Source organism: Cyprinus carpio, chromosome B9 (assembly GCF_018340385.1).
Source record: "Cyprinus carpio isolate SPL01 chromosome B9, ASM1834038v1, whole genome shotgun sequence".
Taxonomy (NCBI): Eukaryota; Metazoa; Chordata; class Actinopteri; order Cypriniformes; family Cyprinidae; genus Cyprinus; species Cyprinus carpio.
In genome coordinates this window covers 33244779-33270336 of record NC_056605.1, presented here as the reverse complement: position 1 = coordinate 33270336, position 25558 = coordinate 33244779, and the positions used below count along the sequence as shown (strand labels likewise).

Genomic DNA, 25558 nt, shown 5'->3' with positions numbered 1-25558 from the left:
TGAACATCCACACCTTTTCATGCACAACAACAGAGCTGCTTCTGGTTCTTGTAGAAGCAGGTTTGGAGCGTGGCAGATTGAACACAGCTATCTGTCAGATAAACTGGGAAATACTTCACTGTTACAGCACATTTTCCTCATTGACCGTCCTGATTCATTCTGACATACACTCTTAAAAATAAGGGCTTTCACAGCGATGCCATAGAAGAACCATTTCAGTGATCAGTTCTTTAAAAAAAAGTGAAGATTGTTTTAAAAATCTTAACCACATTTTTACACTATAACAAACCTTTTGAGGAAAGGAAAGGTTCTTCATGGAACCATCAACGCTAATAAAGAACATTGATATTTTTAGCTGGTGCTACATCAGTATTAGTTCAATAAAGTGCAGAAATGTTGTTTCATGTTGACTTTAATTGAACTCGGGCTTTGTGATTCATCAGATTCAGCCCTCAAACTCTCAAAAGAACAATGAAATGAACATCTGTGATTTGCATGTGCTTTACATGAATGTTTTCAGCAGATGCTTCCTTTACCAGAAATAAGATTATTATTCACACACTGCATGGTGTCATTTTAGTGTCATTGATATACCAGATAGTTTTTGTTGGTATTTCGAATGAGATTTTGTTGTTAGATTTTCTGTTTTTACTTTAGTTTTCAGTATGGGCTATAGTTTTTTAGCGATATAGTTTATATAAATATATTTATAATTATTCTAATGCTTTAAGTTAAACTAAACAAAAATAAAATAAAAAATGTTTCCTTGGCAACCAGCTGATTAGTTTATTTATATCTTATTTCATACATTAAATACACACACACACACACACACACACACACACACATATATATATATATATCAGTATTGATGTATTTATTCTGAAATATCTTAAAATGATGATTTTGTTTTGAATCAGAAGAAGCATCATTTGAATCATCAGTCATTATACTTGAGTAGATTCAAAGTGTTTAATGTAAGAAGCAAAATATGGTAAGAGTCTAGGTCAAATAATCAAGGTTTCCAAACTGTTCTTCACAAAAAAAAAAATCATATTTAATAATTTTCGTTTACAGCATATGCACCAGTTGAACTCCAATGTTCTAAATGAACTGTTGAATCAGATTTTTTAAAGGATTTGCAGAAATGAATCAAATTTACCGACTTTATCAAACTGATCAAATTTCCCGAAGAGTCACTGCTTTCAAGTTTACTCTGAAGGAAGTGAAACTAGTGACTCTTCAGGAAACTTGAAGGCCAGATATGTGGTGCCCTCAGTGAGTGTGAGCTGAAGGGCTTGATGAAGGTCTTGAGTTGATTCTCTGAGCCAGTGAAGGGACTGCTGTAAGAGCTGAAATACTGTCATCATGAACACTGCAGTTTTGATGGCATAGAGTGCCGTTTTATCTCTCTATAAATAAAGGATGAGACTTCACTTATAGTGCTTCCTGTAGCAGATGAAGCTTGAAGAAGCATATATTTTTGAATGTGCAACCGTTTGGACTGAGACCGTGCGTTCAATTATTGAGCAAAACGCACCACTGCATTACTAAACATTCAATAACACAAACCCTGCACTGAAGCTCTGAGATGATGTTTCACCTTCAGATGTTTGCAGTGAAGATCTGGAGTAATGTAGCATTGCATCAGTGTCTCAGCAATGGATGGGTGCCGTCAGAATGAGAGTCCAAACAGCTGATAAAAACATCACAATAATCCACAGCACTCCAGTCCATCAGTTAATGTCTCGAGAAGACAAAAGCTGAAACAAATCCAGCATTAAGACGTTTTTTACTAAAATACATTGAGTTCATAATCCATAATAACACTTCCTCCAGTGAAAAAGTGCATCTCCTGTTGTCTTTCTCATCAAAATCCAGACACATATTTGTTTAGATCTGTTTAAACGCTGCTTGATCTGTGCAGATTTTTCTCCTGATTCAGAACAGAACACTTTTTCACTGGAGGAAGTGTTATTATGGATTATGAACTCAATGTATTTTAGTAAAAAACATCTTAATTATTGATTTGTTTCAGTTGGAGTGTCTTCTCCAGATGTTAACTGATGGACTGGAGTGGTGTGGATTATTGTGATGTTTTTATAGCTTAGGACTCTCATTCTGACGGCACCCATTCAATGCAGAGCATCCATTGCTGAGACACTGATGCAATGCTACATTTCTCCAAACCTGATGAAGAAACAAGCTCATCCTAATCTTGGATGATCTGAGAGTGAGTATATTTTCATTCTTGGGTGAACTGTTCCTTTAAGGCCTGATCACACCAACGACAATAACAATAAAGTTTTAAAAATAGCTCTAATTGTAACAATAACAACACAGAGGAACCACTTTCAGAACATTTTCTTTCCCAATGAAAAATCACTGATATGTGCACAAGTGTCTGCTCTATATCTACCATATTTAACATTTTCCACGTGCATCTAGTCCTCTGTCATCTGTGCAGATGCGAAGACCTTTAATTACACACAAAAACTAAAAAACACCCCCTATACACCTAAGCCCTTTTCAAAACCCCCCAATTTTTTAACCTTCAAAAAACGCCGGCCCCTTTTACAGAGCTGCGCCTTGATCATCCTGAAAAATCATTTAAACGGGGAATACAACATTTGCATCCTAACAGTAAACCATTTACAAAAGACACAAACTTCAAACTATAGCTCAAACATAAAATCGTGTGGATTCAGTCAGATTCACTTGAACAGAAGTGCCAGTGTTTTCTGAGAAAGATGCTTCTCTCTAATGGAAAATGACTGGTCTGGAGCTTTATTTTAAGCATAAATGGTTCCTTTCTCTCTTTTTTTTTTGTTCCGCGGCCATCTGATTGAAGGATAATGTGTCACATAAGAAACACGAAGCTGACATATACAGAGACCTTCATTGATTTTTCATTCATTACAGCTTTAAACTATGATATTATGACAGCATTCAGTTCAGATTTAATGACCGAATTATATAAGAATATATAAAAAGGGAGCCACTCTCTGACCACAGCTTTATTAAACCAGGCGTCTCCTATATAATTACCCTTCCAACCAGACCAAAGTTCATCGGCCGCGCACAGGATTTAATGACCAGTTTGAGGATCGCACCTTCGGCCGGCCCAATTGCACTTGTCTCATAAAAGAGACATGGAGAGACCTCTCTTGCATTAGTTTTTATATTTCATAATCTCGAACCACAGCTTTTGAGTTTCAGTCAACAACAATAATGTCTAAAAGCACTGTAGTTCACCCACAAATGGACTGCTGCTTTGCAGAAAAGACAGCAAATTTTAATTTCTGCATGAATGGATCCTTTGGAACAGAGATCTGTTCACTGTTTTGACACTGACAGACACAAATTACGAGGTTACGGGATCCTAGGAAATAATTTCACTGGGCTTTTCCTTGTCGCTGCCTCATTGTCAGTCTGTTTGTAGGTCAGGCGGTGTTTGATTTGAAGGTGTTGAAGGAAATGAGTTTCGACAGCGTCAGTGACAGTGACCTGTCATATTGTGTGGATCAAACAGATATTATTCATCGCCTGAAGCGCCACAGAAATCATACAGAACAGGATAAGGTGGACAACTTGAGGCTGTAGAAAAAAAATCTTCAGCCTCTTTATCTTTTGTATTTTGTCAAGTTAATGGGTAAAAATGAACCACTAAGAAATCTCGTGTAAGTTTGAGCCAGCTTGTTTTTTTGTGTTTGATTACTAGTGTGTAATCCTATAGACACTGAATAAAATGCTGTCATAAATAGCAGGGGTTTAATACTACAAATCAGTGCTGTGTGCTTCTTCTGTCTGTCAGTGCCTGTGCATTTGGCTTTAATCACCAGAATGGTTTTTGCAACCGTTGCTGTTACTATTTTTTCATAACGCTCAGAGGCAAAAGAATTCATATCTAATGTAATTTAATGAAGCAAAAAGCCAATAAGGCAGTGCTTTATGGGATTTTATCATTGGTGAGGCGCTGTTCTTCTGCACAACACAAATTGAGCTGCTTGATTGGAGCTTATTGCTTTTATAAAACTGCAAAATGATGAAGGACGAGACATAATGAGTTAATCTATTCTTTCACCAAGGACTGTAGTTCCTTTTAACAGTAAGATGTTTGACATGGCAACACACCTCATCTAGTCAGAATTCATTGTCAGAAAAATAAAAAAACATTTTTTATAAAAATATAAATAAAATAGCAATTCTGTGGCCAATCAACACTCAGATTGGCGGACATTGCTTTTTTAAATGGACCTAGCCTTTTCTATTCCTAATATATTTATTTTATGAGGCAGGGGGGCATATGAATTTTTTATTTTTTTTTTTTAAATAATACAAATATTAAATTTCAACTTAAAATAAGATATTGTTTTATGATAATGATATATATAAATGGGCAATGAAAAAACCCTATTTTGGTTTTTATTTTAAAAACAGAAATAGGTCAAATACTTGTACCTACACCTTAGCAGGAAATAAGAAATAACAAAGCTAAAAAAAACTGTAAATTACTGTAAAGCCTACTATTCCGTTAATTATTATCCACACAGTATGCATCTGTAATTGATTATAAGAAATTTGAAAAAAACAGGCATATATAATTTTTCTGTTTTTCTTGGTATTATTATTAACATGTAGGCCTATTGTTTTGAAGGCGTACTATTTGGTTTTGAGATAAAGGACTTGTTGCAATTGCGAAATAAATAAAATAAATAAATAAATAAATAAAGCCGTAACTTGAAAGTTGAATGCCAAATTTTAATAACATTCAAAATAGTCAAAGTGTTGGATAAATACATGCAGGAGAGAAAAGACAATTGCTGGTGGTGCTAGAAGCTTCAAATCAGCAAAAAAAGTCAAAAACCATAAATGAAATGGTCTTAGTATTAAGCCAGATTTAATATTTTTTTAAACCTAGTTCAACGGGCTGCCTTAGACTCCCATAGCAGAATCACAGGAACACTAGCAGACTGAATAAATGTCTACACACCTTTGGTCTCAGCTCCTAGAAAAGAACTGAAACACAACACAAGAAACCGCTTTTGCTAAGCGGTTAGATAATCTAAATAATGTGATTGATGCCGTCAGTCACACAGACATGACACTCCCCTCACTCACCAAATCAACAAAATCAACAATCTAAAACTTTCAACATTTTCAAAATTGAACCAATTTAAAATGCAACCTAGGCAACCTGGGTTCCTGATAAATTCCCTAGAGGTGTGAGCTGGTGAGCCTATTGTTTATTTCCTTTTCAGTTTGATAGATATTTTAGAAAATAAAAAACAATTAACAACAGAGGTTGTACACAATATTTTTTTTTAAAACAATGGTTAATGACTTGACCTGAAAATGGTAAACCAACAGAAAATATAGAATTTATCCATGCATTCCATTCAAACAGCTTATCCTCTGTACAGGGTGGCAGGAGAATATAGTCAGGGTTATTAACTAACACTAAAACTAATTATCAATAACATATACATACATATATATAAATTCAGCTACATATAAATAAAAAAAAAAAAAAATTGAAAATTACAAAAACATAACTTTAACTTAAAAATTAAATGTAAAAAACTAAATTCAAAATATTAAAAATACAATCTTACACTCTCATAACCTTTGAGTATATAATATTTTTATGTAAATTCATGTGCTGAGGATGTTTTTGTGATTCCAATTATGGTGCAAATTATTCAATAATTTTAAAAAGGCATAGACAATTTAAAGGAATTTCTGCCATTAATTATCTGGGTGGAATCGGTTGAAATTTGTTGTGCGCATCTCAATTCTCTTATGGTGGCCCAAAAAGTCAACTAAGACGTTTTACACAAAACAATATTTTTATATATATTGATATGTATTTGTGATGTTTAAATAATATAACAAATTATATAAAATATGTGTATAATAATAATAAATAAATAAAAAATTACAATACTTTGATTTTACGTCCGATACAAAACAGAAATCGCTCGGTTGCTATGGTTACCGCGTTGGCGATGGCGTCTGTTTTGCGCACATTTTGATGTAATGTAACATTTTTGGTTTTGTCAAAATGTTATTGTGATCTATTTTGATGTTTAAATAATATAAACAATTAAATAAAATATGTGTATGATAATAAAAAAAATTAGAATACTTCAATGCTACCTCCAATCCAAAACAGAAATCGCTCAGTTGCTATGGTTACCAGGTTGGAACGGGAATTTTTGTTCGCAAGCGTCTGTTTTGGACACATTCTGATGTAATGTAACATATTTGGTTATGTCGGAATGTTATTGTGATCCATTTGTGATGTTTAAATAATATAACAAATTAAATAAAATATGTATATAATAATAAAAAAATTAGAATACTTCAATGCTACCCTCCGATCCAAAACTGAAATCGCTCGGGTGCTAAAAATCTAATGTAACATTAAATGTAGGTAACACGGTGGTTATTGTGTCGAAATGTTATTTGAAAGCGCTACCAGAATACATGGAAGAATATGCTTACACACTTTTAAAACAAACATATCGTTTTAAATTACTTCAGGGGCGGAGTCTTAATTCGGTGGTTATTCCTTAAAACTCCTTAATCAAGATTTCACGATTAAGAATCCGCTCACGATCCGCTTCAGATCACTTCGGATTTGTTGCGCATGCGCGCAGAGAGGCGCGGAGCTGCCCAAGTGCTGAACCCGGCGCACAATCCAGCGTCTGTCATCAGAAGAGCTTCTCCAGCGCTGACAGACGCGTCTCACTCTGAAGACACAGCATTTAACGACAGACAGGACTGCATCCGTCATCTCTAATCGCTCGTTCCGTTCCCACCGCGTCTGACTGGAGCGCACAATGATTTTAGACTGCGCTGGGGACGCGAAACACCGGATCCGCGGCGTGTCGGTGTCGTTTCCTTCACACAGATGAAACCATGAAGATTCTGGACTGAAGCGGCTTCACCTGCGGAATCCTCCGGCTGTGTTTTAGCTCGGAAGAAAACGCGACTGGCGTTCGTTCAGGGCGCGTTTCTGAGCCCATGAGGGAACGCGCGCGCAGCCAGAGGAATGACTCGCCCTTCTGTAAAACTCCTCACAACTTTCCTCGCGTGCTTGATAGAAATGCACAACTTCAGGTACGTGCTCCTTTTCTTCAGCTGTTAAAGCAACAATTGTTTAGGCTTCTAAACAGCTCAGCATTATGATACAGGGACGTTTATGAAGCGCAGAAGCGCGAGGAGCGTCTCTGAGCGTTCTCTTGTGCGCGGGGAGCCTACCGCGCGTTGCCATGACAATCAAGAACGCTCGGATCAAAATCAGAACGTCACTACTTCAAATTCAAATTCGAATTCGTGCGCGGATCAATGAAGATTCCATTCTATTTTTTGTGATTCTCTGTGTAGAGGAAAGGGTATATAGTATCTCAGGAATTTCTCAGGACTTAGGTTTTTATTGAGAAGTAGCTACACAAATAGCATTGCTCTCCTTGTTGATTTCAAACATATCTACTTCAAAACACAATTTGATTAGAATATTTGTGGGAATTCTGCATCACCCAGTGTCATATCTGTGTGACGCATGTTGGTTAATAAGTAGACAAAATAAAGCCTCACTGACTTACATGAAAGAGACAACATCACAACAAAGAAGGTCAACTTAATGCCACCGAACTGACACTGTCACATATTTCATTAATTATGATGGGACATTTGTGCTGTTTCTTTAATTTGTGTCAATAGTGTGACAACATGCCCCGCAGTGAGGGTCAAATTGTGTTTAAATGAACTGTATCTCATTTTCTGAACAACAGAGGCAGATGTGTTAAATAACTTGTTTTCATATTGATTTGTGTCTATACAGAAACTGACATTAAAAAATAAAACATAAAACAAGATGCACGATATTCAGTGGAGTAAAGGTGTGATAACTAGCCTCGCTCTATTGGCCTCAGTTCATTCTGTAGGGACAAAGAGCCTCGGTGCATTGATATAACCTAAAAAAGAGATTTTTTTTATGATGAATAAATTTAATTCTACTTAATTCTATTCTAGTGATGTTACTTTGCTAAAGTGGTTTTCTTATTTTTTACTAACATTATACCAAAAAAAAAGTTGTGGTAACATTCATGTGGCGAACATTAGTTTATGCCTATAAAAATGATAAGCCATAAAGAACACTAAGAGGAATTTCCCAAAATAACGTAAATGGTTTGTGATGTTTACTGTGTGTCAGGATAACGGGCAGGACAGAGTACGGGAGCCTGAATAACGGGACGTGAATCTTCCATCTGCGATGTCTCCCTCTGATTTCCTGGACAAAACGATGGGCAGAACGTCCGGTTACGACGCACGGATAAGACCAAACTTTAAAGGCATGAAACCACTGAAAATAAAGTTCACTACACTGCTGTTCTCATGCATCAAAACATCCTGATGCAGCTTTATCATAGCGTTTTCAGATTCAGATTTATTTTTACAAATAATGATGCATGTGATTACAATTTTTACGAAATAATAACATGATGCACCTGTTAATTAATTGAATCAATTACAAATTAATCACACATCAATTTGAGTTGAGAAATACCCCCACCCCCCACAGTTATTACACAAGAACCAATGTGGACAAGACATTGTTTTCAGAAGCTGCATCTGATTTAAATTGCAATTAGAAATGCATAAATAATGCTATGAGTTAGTGGGGTTCAACATAGACATTAATGGGTTATTCAATCATACATTCGACATACTGAAATATGAAGTAGTTTAAAAAGAAAATGAAATGATACTGAAAATATGAAACTAAAACTGGCCAGTAGGTGGAAGCATTTGGTCTTCATGAGCGAGTTATTCAATCATACATTCGACTGATTCATGAATGAATCGCTGAATCATTGGCTCTCTTGATTCATTCAGTGAGGGCCACATCTGATCAGGCAGTGACTTGTAAGGCAGGATACAGCTATGTTGCCTTCACAAATCGATCAGATGAAGGCGTCTCGATGTGAACCGGACATTGGAGTTCGGATTGGGCCTTCATATCTTCCTACCTTAAAATGTGTCCTCTGAAGGCAGCATTTTCCAGTTTTCTGACACAGCCGAGACAAGCAACTGTCTTTATCAGTATCACCGGAATCATTGGCTCACTAAATTTGAGTAATGGCTGGTCAGCTAAGAAGCAAGCGACTATCCTTTATGGAGTCACTGAATCATTGTTCGCATTGATTTTATTCAAAAGGCTAATTCGTTCAGAAACACGGATGTGCAAGTGACCCGTCCTTTATGTAGGAGTTACTGAAATCAATGGCTTCACTTGATTCATTCAAAATGCGCTCATTCTGAGTCTTGGCTCACTCGATTCATTCAAACAGCTCATTCATATCAGAAACGAAGCAGCGCCTGTCCTTATGAAGCGGAGCACTGAATCATTCATGTCTTGCTCAGATTTATTCAAACAGACTCCTTCATATCATGAACAAACATGCAACAACCGTCCTTTCATGAAGGAGTCACTTGAATCATACTGTCTTCGCTCAGTTATCAAACAGCTCACATTCATTCAGAAACAAAGCAAGCAACCGGCCTTAGAAGGATTCACTTGAATCATTGTCTCGCTCACTTTATTCAAACAGCTCATTCATTCAGAAACAAAGCAACCCACCGTCACTTATGAAAGTAGTCACTGAATCACTGGTTTGCTTGATTCATTTATTCAAAGGCCCTCATTTCGTTCAGAGGAAACGAAGCAATCGTGACTGTCTTTATGAAGGAAGTCACTGAATCATTGGTCCGTTTGATTCTTCAAAAGGCCTCATTCTGAGTCATTGGCTCACTCGATGCATTCAAACAGCGGATTCCATTCAGAAAAGAAATAAGCGACTGTACTATGAAGGACGTCACTCGAATCACTGATTTCGAGTTGGATTCCTTTCACATGGCTCATTCATTCAGAACGAAGCATTGACCAAGTCTTTACAGAAAGAGTCCTGGAACATTGGGCTTGCTGATTCTTATAAAAGTCTTCTCTGAAGATCATTGCTGCACTCGTTTTCAATTCAACAGCTCTTTCATTCAGTCAAAGTGTACACGCGATAAAATGTTCTCTTAATGAGAGTCACTTGAATCCTTGGCTCGCTTGATCATTCAAACGGACTAATTCTGATCATTGGCTCTTTCGTTCATTTTATTTTTTTTTTACCTTTTTTAATGAAGCAATTGCCGCACTGTTCTTATGAGAGGAGTATACCTCTCGGTGCTTGCTCTCGCCTCAATGTATACTAGTTCAACAGCTTGTTCATTTTAGTAAACAATCAGCGACCTGATACGTCATTCTGAAGGACGTCACTGAATCACGCGCTTGCTTGATTCTTCAAATTTGGCTCATCCGGGCAGTCATTGGCCTCGACATCGCATTTCCACCCCCCCCAACACCCCCACACAAACCCACCCCCCCCAGCACACACTGGCCACTGCCCTTAACCAAAATAAACATCTCCCCAAAAAGACAGCTGCATTCTTCCGAACAAAGCAGCACTGTCCTTCTCATTAATCGCGCCTATACTCATGGTTCCAACAGTCGCCTAAAGCGAAGCCGCCGATCATGCAATGGCTCTTCTTTATGGAGAAAGTAACAAGGGACTGTGCCGGGACTTGCAATCGTGGCACTGAGGCACGGACGCACGTGAGATCTTAAAATACGCCAGGAACATAAGATGCGCGCAACAGCTGCTGCTGCTGACAAAAGCATCCCCTATAGGGTGACTTTTTTTTTGCCCACTTTAGAGCGTGATAGTTTAGAGACCTCATATAACTGCCTAGGCGAAGGGGGGCATGCACGCCAGTCCAGTCGGCCTCGCCGTCACAGTACATCAGCAACTGAAGCAAAATGTAGCGATGACGGAGCAGCTAATAGGCCGCCGTTTCACTAATAGCAGCGAAAGCAGAAGCCCGTGGACACATTGAAACCAAGTCCGAGCTACGCATACACCTCAGAGCCTTAGGATGCCCTTTATGGAACACACAGTCGCCTGGGATGCCGCTTGCATTAAATGCCGGGTAAAACATGCCACAATTTTTTTCCCATCCATGAGTAATCTGAGCAGAGATACCGCATTAATTCAACAGCCAGCATAGAAGTGAACAACAAGATAAAACGAGCTTGCACACCTGTTGGCCGGTAAGCGCTTTGCCCTTTGACACAGTGACGTGTGGTCTAGTACGGGCGGGTGCGGCCCCGCCTTCCTCGGGACCAGAGGCTGGCGCTGAAGGCAACCGAAAACCATCACCCAGAGCAAGCATGCTTTTGAAGCGCGGGCGGGGCGCCCGGAACACGGCGCACGGGCAAAACACGTTCAGGCAACCGGCAGCTCCCTTTACACGTACATCTCACCCACTCCAATAGCAACTAAGAAAAAGAAATAGAATTCCAGGCAGAAAGGACTCGAAACAGAGAAAGGCGACTCATAAGACATGATTCAGACGAACGCAGGGTTAAATTAAGTTAATGAAGTAGTTAACATTGGAGCAAAAGAGCGTGATATAGCTGTGATAGGAGAAGCGGTGATTCAATAGGCTCATAGAATTGGTTGATGGGGGCGGGATCGTGCAGCGAGCTGAAGATAACGAAGGTGGCGGTAAGAGTAATAAAGGTATGCTCGCACAAGGAGGGGGTAGTGGAGTGGGCGTGCTCATAAGAGGGCACCGGGACTGATGCCTAGGGGCAGGATAGCGGCTTTAAATGGACATACCACCAAGTAGGCTTCATCAGTTAGGACACCAGTGTTTTATAACTCGATAATAGATAAAGTGTACGATAAAGGCTAGGACCAGGGGTGAATGCAAACTTGCGAGAAGTGGGAGGAGGGCACAAGGGCAAATCTTAATAACTGTATATGACTACATTCTACTTTTTTGCCACAATTATTAATACTAGGGCGCGTCTCCTGTTGTTGTTTTGCAGGCAGCTGTACAGGCAATAAGCATTTAGGAATGTAATGTGCATAATATAATATTACAGTAATTGCGACAAACGCAAAAAAAAATATGCTATAGCTGTTAATTTTTCGATGGTTATAAATATAGTTCATTATTGTTTGGTGGGGGGATGTTACAGCAGATAAGAATTTAGTACGAGTAATTGTTGCATATGCAATAAGGGGTTAGAATTAACCCTGCAAAAAAATCTTAATATAGGTTCTGGACTTAATTTTCGTGATAATTTTGAGAGTGAAATATGCCTAAAACACGCACTAGTGACACATATATTCATCACTTGAAATACAATAAGGGCTATAACAAATGTAACAAAAAAACAAAACAAACAAATTAAAAAAACAAAAACAGTCTGAGTCGGGCTGCTGACAAAATTTTAGGATTTCATTTATGATTTAACTTGAATGGTGCAAGCAAAAAAATAAGTTATATTATGTCATTACTTAGGAATATATAAAACACGTATATTATATACTAAATAACATGGTACAAACGCTAAGAGGATTCACTAGGGGGGCAGACAGGATCATCTGCCTCATGCAATATTTGAGAAGGTTTCTATAAGCAGGAACTTTAGTGTATTTTGGCGCTGTCCCAAAGCAAAGGATGGAGAATGAAACAGAGCCAGAGCGATTCAGTCTGCGTGAGTTCAGTGCCTCTAGTGAGGGAACAGTTCTCTAACCTTTCTGGTGCTTTCTGAGGGAAGCCCTTTTTCTCTGACAGGATGCTCATTAAAGCATGAATGCATCTGTCTGTGTCTCCTAGGCCCTCAACAGCAGAGCGAGACGCCAGACTTTGAATTCAGCTCAGGTTTGGCATGGATGTGTGCTTTTTATTTGATGCCCCAGAGTGATTTTTAAAACACAATCGGGGTTAGAAAACATTCACGAGGCCTCAAAATCCCTCCACGGCGCATCTAATGGATTATTTTTAGGAAAGCTCCGCCCACCTAGAGAACTCTAATAAACTCCTTTACATGGGCGCTTAACAATGCCATGACAGGCCGACAAGCTAGCTCCACAAACCATCCTGTGGGGCATAGATTCACAATATATTGACAAATGCTTGACCGTCTTGCGCCTTAAATCATGTTCAACATGCTACTGATGAACCAGGTGCAGAGTAAACACATACATTGTTCAAATAGGGACACGGCATTTCATGGAGCCTAACAGCTTTTAACTCTGAAGTGGGATTACTAATGAGGGAGCTGAAGCGAAGCAACAGAAATTAAAAAAAACTGAAGTGTTAGACAAGGATTATAGCTATAAGTGTGCAATCAAATAGTGTGCAAAAAGGCCAATCAATATTAACATTTTTGCAGACCCACAATAACTGTACCGGAAGCATGCATTAAATTGATCAAAGGTGAGGGGTGTAAAGCATGCGAAGTTTTATTGCCTTAACAAAATAACAAACTTTTCTTTGTATAAATGATGGCCGTAAACGCTGAAACTAATCTAAAATCATAATGAAAATCATTCATGTATATTAATTCAATTATTCATTAATATACAGTAATGATATTAGTGACATTTTTTCAATCAAATATTGTCAAGGAGAGCAGTTACAGTTACAATATGCTGCATTTATTCAGTTAATGCAGGTAAAGTTGATCAAAAGGAGTGGAGTTAAGTAACGGCATGGGGTTAATTAGTGGGATAGAACAAGAAAACCAGGAAAACACTGGCTGCCTCTAATTTGAAATAATGTAGAAAGAAAAGATTAAAGGACAAGGCACTTGAAAAAATTAGAAGTGTTACCTAGGCAACTAAAAATGAAATCAAAGGCAATTAATGATAAACTGGAAAATGAATAAAAACTAGACCTAAACCGGAATATAAAAAATTAAATTAAAATTACAAAAGTACATAATCCTAAAAAAAGGTTTATTTAAATACAGACTAACTCAAAAGATTATTCAAAATTTATGGTAGTATATAAACAATACTAAAATAACACTGCAGTAAAGACATTTATAATGTCTATGCAACAGATATTCTATTTCAAACTAAATGCTGTGTCTTGGGCAACTTTACTCATTTATCAAAAATCCAGAGAAATCTAAAATATATCACAGTTTCCACACAAATATTGTGCAACACACAAGACTGATTTGGGCAACATGTGAACAATAAAAAAAATCAGAAATGTGTTCGTGACCACAGCAAATCAACATATTATTATGCATATTCTGAAGATCAATAGTGACACTGAGGACAGTGACACTGTAAGACTGAGTATGCCTGAAAATTCAGCTGCGCATCACAGAAATAAATTACAGTTTAACAGTATTCCACAGAAAAACAGCATAGTTTAAATTCGTAATAATATTTCATATTTTTTACTCATTGTTATAATCAAATAAATGCAGCCTTGCTGAGCAGCCAAGAGCACTACAATCCTACCTCGTCATATTATACTACACGTCATCTGAATGGTGAATTTTGGCTCAACATGTTCAAGAACCCGAATTCGTTTGACGTTTGACATAATATTCTTCTCTGTTGTCTGCAGGTCCTCCTGTGAACGTCACGTGCAACATATTCATCAACAGCTTCGGCTCAGTGACAGAAACCACTATGGTGAGTGTTTGTCATTACGTCTTTACTTTGCTAAAAGGATAAATTGACAGGAATTATTATCTAGTTACTGTTCTTACTATTTGTTCCTGTTGCAATTAATCTCTAATCAACACTTTCCAATCAATCACATGAATAAAATCCAAAAAAGTCCCACATATATTTGGAAATTAGTTCTTAAAACAAGATTTCAAGTCCCACTGACGTTTCACAGAAACATTCCCTCAATTTTCCTGAAAGTGCTTTTGTTTTAATAATTCAGACGGAGAATGATTGATTGTTTAGAGTCATGTTTGGAGATTTCCCGACGCTTCAGGGCGTAAGTAACAATTCCCAGATCATGGAGGCAGCTCTTCCTTCTTCTTTCCCAAGAAATATTCCTGAAATCCAAAAGCATCTCCAGCGGGATATTAAAAAGCGAACAGCAGAGACGCTGCTTTGATCAAATGCTAATTTTGTTTACATGTTTACATCATTTTTCAGCAGCCATCATACAAGGCCACTAATGAACTGTACAGAGAATACAAAATACGACAAGAGCTTTAATGAGTTTGGACAAAACAGCATTAAAATGATGTGCAAAAAATACTACATGTGAAAAAAACACTCATTTATGATTTTATATATTTCATTAGTTTTTAAAATAATGATATCCTAAATACAAAAAGAATGCAATGCATCTGGATTATTTACTTTTGTGTCATAATTCTAATAACTAGAATATATTTAGATCTATATATAGACAGATGTATAAAATATATAAAAAAACGTGTTTTTATTTTTCATGTATAAAATATAAATTGTATATATATATTTTATTTTAAAATACATTTATACAATTTATAATATTTTTAATATATTCCGTCATTATAATGTATATATAATACCATTGTTAACTGCTAATATAAAATCAGCATGTTTAAAGAATGTGCCATGCCACATCAAAATTATGCCTCTACAAATATTATCTTTAATATTTCCTGTCAGTTAATTAGCTTGATTTCTATAGGCTTTTTTTTTGTAAATGCTGTTTTTTGCCTTGTCTCATGAAATTGAACCAAAAAAGTCCTGGCTAATATTTCCATTCAACAGCATTTTCAAACAGTTTCATAATGAAAACCTTGAAAGGCTTTGGATTTTTGCTAGAGTTGAAAGTTTCAACTTTGAACAAAAGCACAGAAAATCGCTTGCGAAGACACTGAATGGCTAATAATCTTCACGTTATGATGAAATGAAAGAATTAGTTCACCCCAAAATGAAAATTCTGATCTTGATCAAACTGCTTTTATAGGTTTAATAATCATGTTATTTTTTTAATGATGAACACACTTGCTGAGTGATTTTTACTTCTGATGATTTGTTTTATCTCACTTTGAATGCTTTCTGTTTTAGATGTAAAATGAAAAACGTTTCATTCTTTTCTTATATATTTGTTCTACTGTTGTTGCTTTTTTGCATCTGTTCTTTATTTTTAATTAACAAAGATCAAATTAAAAATTATTGGCTTTGTTTTTGATTATTAATATAGTAATTAATTAGGAAGCAGGAAGCACAGAAGTACTATTTGTAGCAATAGCCACACTATCACTGCATGGGTCAAGATTATCTGATTTTTCTTTTAATGGCCAAAAATCATCAGGTTATTAAGTAAAGATCATGTTCTTCATGAAGATATTTTGTAAATTTTCCTACCGTAAATATATCAAAACATTCTCTTCCTTGATTAGTAATATGCATTGCTAAGAGTCGTCATTTGGACAACTTTAAAGATGATTTTCCTGCATGCAATATTTAGATTTTTTTTTGCTCCCCCTCAGATCCACAGATTTTTCAAATAGTTATATCTCAAACAAATTATCATCCTAACAAACCATACATCAATGGTAAAGATTATTTATTTCACAGCTTTGCAGATGATGTATACATCTCAATTTTTCCATTCATGACTGGTTTTGTGTCGTTCTGGGTCACATATATGATCTTTGAAGGTTTTTCAAAGGAGAATGTGAATGTTTGAGAATGTTGAAAATGTGCTCACTGTGACTGATTTGGTGATGCTTTGTACTTGTGACTGATCAGGACTACAGCGAGTGAACATCTTCCTTGCTCAGCAGTGCGAACGACCCTCGTCTGCCTAGACGCGAGTATCCAGGACTACCTCTCTAGGATCTGGACCCGTCCATGATCTCGCGACTCCATCTGGAAACAAAATTGAGGTGATTAGCTTCGCCAACGATCGGCAAGGGAGCCAACTTCCACGACGTCACGACTGGAGAACAAGCTCCCTGAGGTCTTCAAGGACGGGACACTGTTCCGCTACAGCATCATGGTCGTATGAAGATGAAGATGACGCAACACACACCATTCAAGTCTCCTGAAACGAGAGTTTAAGAGTGTGTGTACATTGTCTAGAAATGCTTCATGTGTTGACCATTTCTGTCAGCCATAGGGCAACGCGAGGTTATTGATCAAGTAAAGGTCAGAATCAACCTGCAGTAATATGCTCCCAGATGACTACGAGAACTGAAGCCCAGCCTCGGAAGCAGCTCAAGCTTTACTATTGAGAGTCCTCCAGCTGCAATCATGTTTTAGAGTCTCAAATCTAGATCATCAGGATCTTTTGAAGGAGTACGTTTTTCGCTTATCCAGAAGATTTACTTTTCACTGTTCACTCACGGAGGAGGATATGATCTATCACAAGCCCTCCAGAACATCTCACATCTTCTGAGGAGACTTTATTTCTTCATCCTCTCAATCACTGCATTATTGATGTTTGATCAGTTACATCTCACCTTACTGCAGACAGATGTACTGCAGATATAGAGATAGATGGCTATTGATATTTAGATTTTATGTCAGTATCTGCTGCACTGCTCTATAATAGAATCTCACTGATTGACATCACACCAGCAGAATGTTCCATCATAGAAATATCAAGCCATCTGCAGCACTTTCAAATTTTTAGTTCACTGATGTTTGTTCAGTCTGTGGCGGTGTTTTCTTTATATTCCTCACTGTATCTGACTATATGATGTTCCATCAAAAACTTGATGGATCAAATATGGTACAACATATAAAACACATGCAAACTATTTTTTAAACTTCTTTTATATTTTGTAAAGTTTTCATAAATTGTTCCATTTCAAAAAATTTTTTTTTTATTTTTCTGACTTCGATATCTCAGGCTTTTTTAGGGTTAATCTGGAGTAGATTTTCATATTTTTAAGCATCTATTTAAATCCATTTGTTTCATTTGATCAAACAGGATGAATGTTTTATAATAACAAAAACTAATTACAGCACAAACTATTTAAATAATGTTTAAAACCAAAATGACTAAAACTAAAATTTAAATGAAAGAAATAAAACAAAATGAAAAATATATATTAGATGAAAAAAAACTTCAAATGTTGCCCTGGCAACTGAAATAAAATTAAGTTTAATAAAATATCAAATTTGAAGTTGAACTACTAAAATTACTAAAACTGAAATAAAAATTAAATTTAAATAGAAATATTTAAATATAATAAAAGCACTAAATTAAAATGAAAGCTGAAATATAAAATATAAATACATGATTAAAAACTTAAATGAAATAAGAAATTGAAACTGAAACAAAAGATGTTTAAGTACTAAAAATGAAAAAAAGATAAAAATATTTTTTAAAAATCTAATAAAAAGGACAAAAGCATTATAACAATAAAATGATTACACTAAAATTTAAATGAAAGCTGAATTTAAAATATCTAAATATAAGAATAAAAACCTAAACAAAATGAGAAATGTTGCCTTTTCAACTAACTGAAAATAAGCTCAAATTGAAAAACAAAAATGACAAAAATTAAAATAAATAAAAATTGATGAAAGCTAATAGATTTAAAAAAACATTTTTTTTACGAAAAGCCACAAATAATGATTAAAACTATAAAATTAAAATGAAATCAATAAAAGAAAATACTAATATTAGATTAAAAACTTAAACTTAATAAACTTAAATTAGAATTGTTGCCATGGCAACTAAAATAAAATTGAAGTATAATCAAATAAAACCTTTTAAGTTGAAGAACTAAAATTACTAAAATAAAAATAACAAAATAAAAATAAATTAAGGAAATAAAAAAAAACATAAAAGTGACAGACGTGCAAAAAGCAATATATAAAAAGCATTAAAATAAAAGACTCAAATAGAAATATTAAAAATTTAATTTTAAATTTAAATTTATGCATTTAACAGACGCTTTTATCCAAAAGACTTACAGTCTGCATTCAGGCTATCAATTTTTACCTATCATAAAACACAGAGATTAAAAACAGCTTAATATTAAAAATAATTATGAAAACTAAAATAGAAATGCAATCAAAATAAAAAAAAAAAGAATAAAAAAAAATAAAAAAACAAAAAAAAACTAAAAAAAAAAAAAAAAAAAAGAAAGCTGGAATAAAATATAAATATTGGATGAGAAACTAAAAAAATGAATGAAAACTGAAATAAAAGTTGAAGTAATAAACAAATAAAAAAAAATGGAAAGCTAAATAAAAAAAATAAGAAAATGCACAAAGGCACAAAGCCAATTTAATAAAACAACATTTTAAAACCAAACCAAAAAAGATAATAAAGGTAATTCAAAATAGTGAATAAATACTATAATAGGGATCAAAAAATCATACACTGAGACCATTGAAAAAATGGCATTGTTTCATTTTATAATCTAACTAGTTTTTAGAATAGTTATGAAAAGTTATAGCACAAAATGAATCATAAATCTCTCAGATTGTGCTGTTTATAGGAGACATTGTCTTAAAGATGACCGAATTAGAACAGAACGCAAAACAGAAATATTTTACTAGTGCTCAAACAATAGAAATCGAAGCTTTTCTATTCACTAGTGATATTTGATTCGAGCGCGAACGCACGAGATCTCTGTAGCTCTTACTGTAAATCCAGCTCTGAATTCATGGCAGTTTGCGTAAGTCATGAGTTTTTTGCAGGTGTTTGTCAGATAAACTCAGGTATGTATAACGCTACAATAACGTATCACACGCATTCATAAGCATTACGTTATTTGTCACGCTGTCTGCAGGTTGACGTTAATATTGTCGTGTCCGATGGATCTGAAGAACTTCCCGATGGACGTTCAGACCTGCACCATGCAGCTGGAGAGCTGTGCGTACTTCATGCATCCAGCTTCCCATCTTCATTTGACTCTTTTAATGTTTCACACATTTTCTTGTTGTGTCGGTTTTATTAATGTCTATATTGTTTATATTACTTCTCATTTCAATTTTTGTTTCGTTATTTTTAGTTTTACCATATCTGTACTCAGTTTTATTTTTATATTTTCTGTTTAAACTTTCATTTTAGATAAAGATATTTTTTTTGCACATTTATTATTTACTAAATCTTTTACACATTTTTTTTTTATTTCAGCTTTAAGTAATTTTTAGTTTTACGATATTTGTTAATATTTTTGGTCAGTTTTACTTTTGACGTGTTGGTTTTGGCATATTAAGGGTTAGTTAGTTTTTAGACAGTTCGGTGTGGTGCTTTTTGTTGGGCTTTTTTAAACAATGCCTAGGATAAGTAGTTTATTATTATTTTTGTATGTCAGTGTCTAGAAGCTATTTTTATCGATTTTATCTAAGAGGGGGAATTATGAGTTTCTTATATTTACCATTTTAATTTTAATTTTAGGTTAAAATTGTAGTCATTTTACTGTGTATCTTTTTGTCCATTTTTTTAATGCGTTTTTATCATGTCTACCATAATTTTTTTGGGTGACAGGGATTTCAGTTATTTTTAAAATTGGTAATATATTTATGAATGGTGCGTTTGAATAGTTTTTTGTATTAAATATGTTATATTTTTTACAGTTTTTATGTATATTTGGCCTAATATTTTTGACTTGTGTTTTAGTTTTAATTCCTAGGGGCAGATCTGACATTGTTTTCAGTGTTAGTAGTGTTATTTTTAGTTGGTATTATATTTAGATTTTTTTTTATATTCCAACTTCTCATTTTTATTTTAAAGTTTTAGGTCACTTTGTTGTACTTTTTGTCCGGTTTTAATTAATAGGTTTAAAATTTTATATTTATATATTCATTACTTTAATAAACTTTAATAATAATATTAATATTTTCCAATTTCAATACTTAAAGAATTGGTTTAGTTTTGGGATAAACTTTATTTAATATTTCTTAACTAGAGTTTCTATCTATTTTATAGGAAATCATTTGGCATTGTTAATTTTTAGTTAAAGTTCTTAGTCATTTGGTTGTAGCGATTTGTGTCCAGTTTGTTGTTTGGTTAAATATTGTTTAAATTATGTTTTTATTTTTTACTCAGGTTTTTTAGTTTGCAGTCAGTTTTAGTAATCTTAGTACTTCACCTTAAACTAAACGACTGTTTAATGAAGGTGAAAGTGTGTTTTATTATGATTCTAATGAAGACAACCTAATCTTCAATCGGCTTGATAAAGGTCCGGTGCAGGTCTCCGAGGGTCTGACGTTACCTCAGTTCATCATCAGAGACGCGGGACTGTTACCCCTCATGTTCATCATCACAGAGATCTTGAGACGAGAAAGAGAGCATGGCTACTGCAACCAAACACTACAACACACAGGTCCCAACCTCATCATTCAAATCAGTTTATAGTAGTGCTGCCTGATAAGTCCAAAAAACCACGCTCTGTTTCTCGCTAACTCTCACATCACACTTTTCTCACTGTGCATTTTATGGCTTTTTTGCTTTTAATAATCACACTTAAAGTTGTTTTCAAATTTTTCCCAAATCAGCAGAAAAACACACAAACACATGATTCCTGTATGAATCTGAGCTGCACCTGAATTATGAGCCCTGCATTAAATAACAATTCGGATCAATTGATTGTATGACTAATCCTGACAACAAGTTAGTGAGCTTTATGGCCAGTAGCGACAGAATAAAATGCAAACATGAGCCTGATTCTTTCCATTTTCACTCAGAAACTGCTAGTAAAGGATTTTCACAATTGAATTACAAAAGAAACATTGAATTAACCAGCGACATTTTACTTCTAAAATGGATTTGAATCATCTTTTTTTTATTAGTTGTATTTAAACTTTAATATACATTATTAATATTTCATAATTTTATTCTAATTATGAGTATTTATATCATTATGTACATTACTTTTTAGTCTCATTGACGCTATCTAGTGTAGAAGATTTTGTTAATGTTTTGAATTTGTTGTAATTTTTATATTGCCTATTTTAATTTTAACTGTTTTTAGTATTTTTTTCGTTTTCTCCTTGTGTGATTTTTTTTTTATTAGTTTTGTTGGTTTTTTAAAATGTCTTATTTATTAGTATACTCCTGTCACCCTAACTTTTAAGTTTCATTTTAGTTTCAGTTTTTATTACATGATTAAACATAAATGAAAATAAGAAATTTTGCTTTAAACTAGCTGAAAGTCTAAGTTTTTTATATTTCATTTTATTTCAGTTAACATTTATTTTATTATTTAAATATTTTTATTTTAATTTCAGTTTTTATGGGGTATTGCACACTGAAGGTAAACTAAATGAAAATGATAATTTTGGGGCTTAAAAACTTTTTGGAAAGCTGAATGGGTTTTTAAAGTGTTTTTATCTTTCAATTTTTATTTCACGTTAAACATTTAATTTTCATTTCAAGCAACCAATTTTTATATTCTTTTAAATATTTATCTTGTAGTTTAATTTTTTAAATACTGAAGTTAAAATGGAAACTGAAAATTTTGCGTTGAAAGAACGAGCTGCATTTTTTTTGTTTTTTCAGTTAACTATTATATCAAGCACAATTTTTTATATAACTATTATTTTTTTGTTTAGTTTGAGCTTTTTTAATTACATGAAGTTAAAATACAATGAAAAATGAGAACATTTTGCCTTATAAAAACTAGCTGAAATTTTTTTTTCTTCCCAGTTAACATTTATTTAATTTCAATCAACAAATTTTATATGTATGTATTTCTTTACACATTTCACCAACTCCTTTGCATACTGTAAAAGTTAAATATTCTCAAAAAAATCTTACCATCTCGGATGGCAAACAAAAAAAGGATCTCACATCTTGCATGGCCTGAGGAATGATTGATCTTCTGAACTATTCAGGCCCTTTATGTTAGGTTCTCTGTGAAGCGTGTGTCTGTGGGTGTTCAGGGAAGTTCGACATGCAATCGAATGGTGAAGTTGCCGTGCGTGGGAGGGCGTCAGATGGGTTATTATCTGATCCAGATGACATCCCCCAGCCTCCTCAATCGTTCATCGCTCTCCGCGCTCTCCTTCTGGAATCCACTATGGGACGCCGCTCCGGCGCGGGTCGCGCTCGGCATCACCACCGTCCTCACCATGACCACACAGAGCTCCGGCTCACGAGCCTCGCTGCCCAAGGTCAGAGGTCAAAGGTCACGCCACTACAACACAGCACAGCACTTCATCACAAGGGCCGGAAACAGGGATGATCAACCATTAATGAATATTGATACATTATTGCAGAACAGATTTAGTTATTTTAGTATCACTGATACATTATTATAGATTTGTTAATATTTTAAATTAGATTTTTTCTGCGATTCTGCCTGTTGCGGAGACGAGAATATAGATCAGAATGAACATATTTATTTCATTTTATTAAATTTTTAGTCATGTGTCATTTTCACTCAGTAAGATCCAATTGTATGTAATTCAACAGATTTAAACAAGTTAAATAATAGCCCTAGGAAAACTACTTCAGATTTCATAACATTTTTTACTTCACAATTATTTTCTAAATTAGTTAAATATGTCAATATAAATATTTTTTTTCCTCTGCAAACAAAGGGTTAATTCAAGTTTTAAGTATCTACTTGTGAAACGAGTATATCAATAATATAACAGAATCAATAAGTGAGTGAAGCATAAATCTCTTAATTTTGCAAATTTATTTTTTTAATCTAGTTCAATTTTTTATTAGTTCTAATTTAGTAAATACGTAAAATAAATCTAAATTTTATTGCATTTTGTCATTTTTATTCATGCTTTATTTATTTGCAAAAAATAGTGATTAGAGAATCAATAAGTTACTAAAGCATAAAATCTTAATTCATCAAATTAAAATAATTTTTCACAAATATTTATTCATTTAAAAAATAATAAAAAAACAAAAAAAAAAAAAATCTATTATTTTGTTTCTTTTCACACATAAAAAAACAATTACATTAATTAATTAAAAAGGAAGTAAATACGGCACATGAAATGATTTTATTTGACATAGTCTTACTATTATTATTAAAAAAAATTAACAGTCAAAGAAAAAAATTAACTTGATAAAAAAAATACTGTAAATGCTGAAAACATTCATGCTTCAGTAATTTCTTGATTCTGTAACCTGTTTCTTTATAATAGGACCAGAGTATCAAGAAGTTACTAAAGCATAAATCTGCTTATTTTTAGAGATTTATATTTTATAATGAGTTTCAGACGGATAATTAGTTCATTGTTGTAAATGAGAGACGCAGAATACGCAGTAGCAACATGAAAGGGACATGAATATGAAAGGGAAAGAGTCCCGACTGAAAACAAAAGAAGCTGAGAACACAATTATCAGGGTTTTTGGTTCATAACCCCATAATGCAAAAATTACTTCGCTCTAATCGCTGCTTTTCTGACTGCAGAGGGGTTCAGTACATCACAGAAGATGACTTTAAAAGGAGGATAGAATAGCTTAGAGGGTTTCACCTCATACGACGTCATGTGTCCTTATGTTAATCTAATAATCAGCATATTGGAAAAACTTTTAATATATTGTGGTCAAAATAAATAACTAAATAAAATAAATATGTTGCTTTAATATATGCATGTTCTAAGTTAAATAAAAGATAAATAATATATTTTTATATTAATATATATTATATATATATAATATATATATATATTATATATATATATGGTATATATAAACCGAAAATTTTATGTAATATAGGCACTTGTACTATTTTTAATATTTCAAACCGTTGTAGTCCCAAAATATGTAAATATTTTTTAAAAAGAAAGCTTGTTACTGTAATACATTAAATGTTCTATTAAATAAATCAGTAACTGATACATTAATTTAAATAATTTAAATACATTTATTAAATTCTTTTACACATAAGTTTATTATAAATAAGTAAAAAAAAAAATTTTTACTAAATTATATGATAAATTTTTATTATTTAAAAGTTTTACATACTTTTGTTAAAAAATTTAAAAAAACAAAAAAAAAAAATTTTACTGTACCAATGGAGGAATAATATATACAAAAAAGTATAAATTTTAAAGTAAAAATTTTATTTTTATATAAAAGCTTTATACACCTTTATTTTATTTAAATGCGTGGTGGTGGGGCGGTGAGGAGTCCTGATAGGGTGGGGTACTTTAAAACATTAGTAGCCACCAAAAACAAATAAAAAACAAAAGAACAAGCACTTTTAGTACCTAAATAAATAAAATAAACAATATATGTTTGAAAAACTTTGATTTTATTTTTAAAGTATACATGGAATTAGAATTAGAATAGGAATAGAACTTTATTGTCATTGTTTAGGAACAATGGAATACAGTTTAGCAGCTCTTCAGATCAGCAGGTACAAACAGGTTGCGGTAGGGTATGTAGTAGACAGTAATATGTTATAAGAGTTTATGGTGAAGCTTTGGCTCTCTGCTGCTGTGCAGGTTCCTTCTGTGCAGGCTATAGACGTCTGGATGGCGGTGTGTCGGCTTTTCGTCTTCGCCGCTCTGCTGGAATACGCCCGAGTTAACTTCGTCTCCAGACAGCAGAAGGAGTTTCTGCGGCTGAAACGAAGACAAAGACGAAATCAGAAGGTCAGGAAACACTGACAGATGCATTTATGATCGGGGCTTCACAGGGTTCAGCCGGAGAACGAATCACATCCCACAGAAACAACCTCAGCCTCGCCAGCTAAACCCATCAGCTCCATCATCCTGACGAGCAGAAATTA

At 34.1% G+C, this 25558-nt stretch overlaps 1 protein-coding gene and 1 pseudogene across 1 annotated transcript in view; one reads left to right on the top strand and one right to left on the bottom strand.

Moving 5' to 3' along the window:
• The window catches only part of LOC122138547 (NACHT, LRR and PYD domains-containing protein 3-like), a 788161-nt gene that overhangs the window by 141203 nt on the left and 621400 nt on the right, over positions 1 to 25558 (bottom strand). The window lies entirely within an intron of this gene.
• Positions 6629 to 25558, top strand: part of LOC122138362 — a 21771-nt pseudogene continuing 2841 nt past the window's right edge.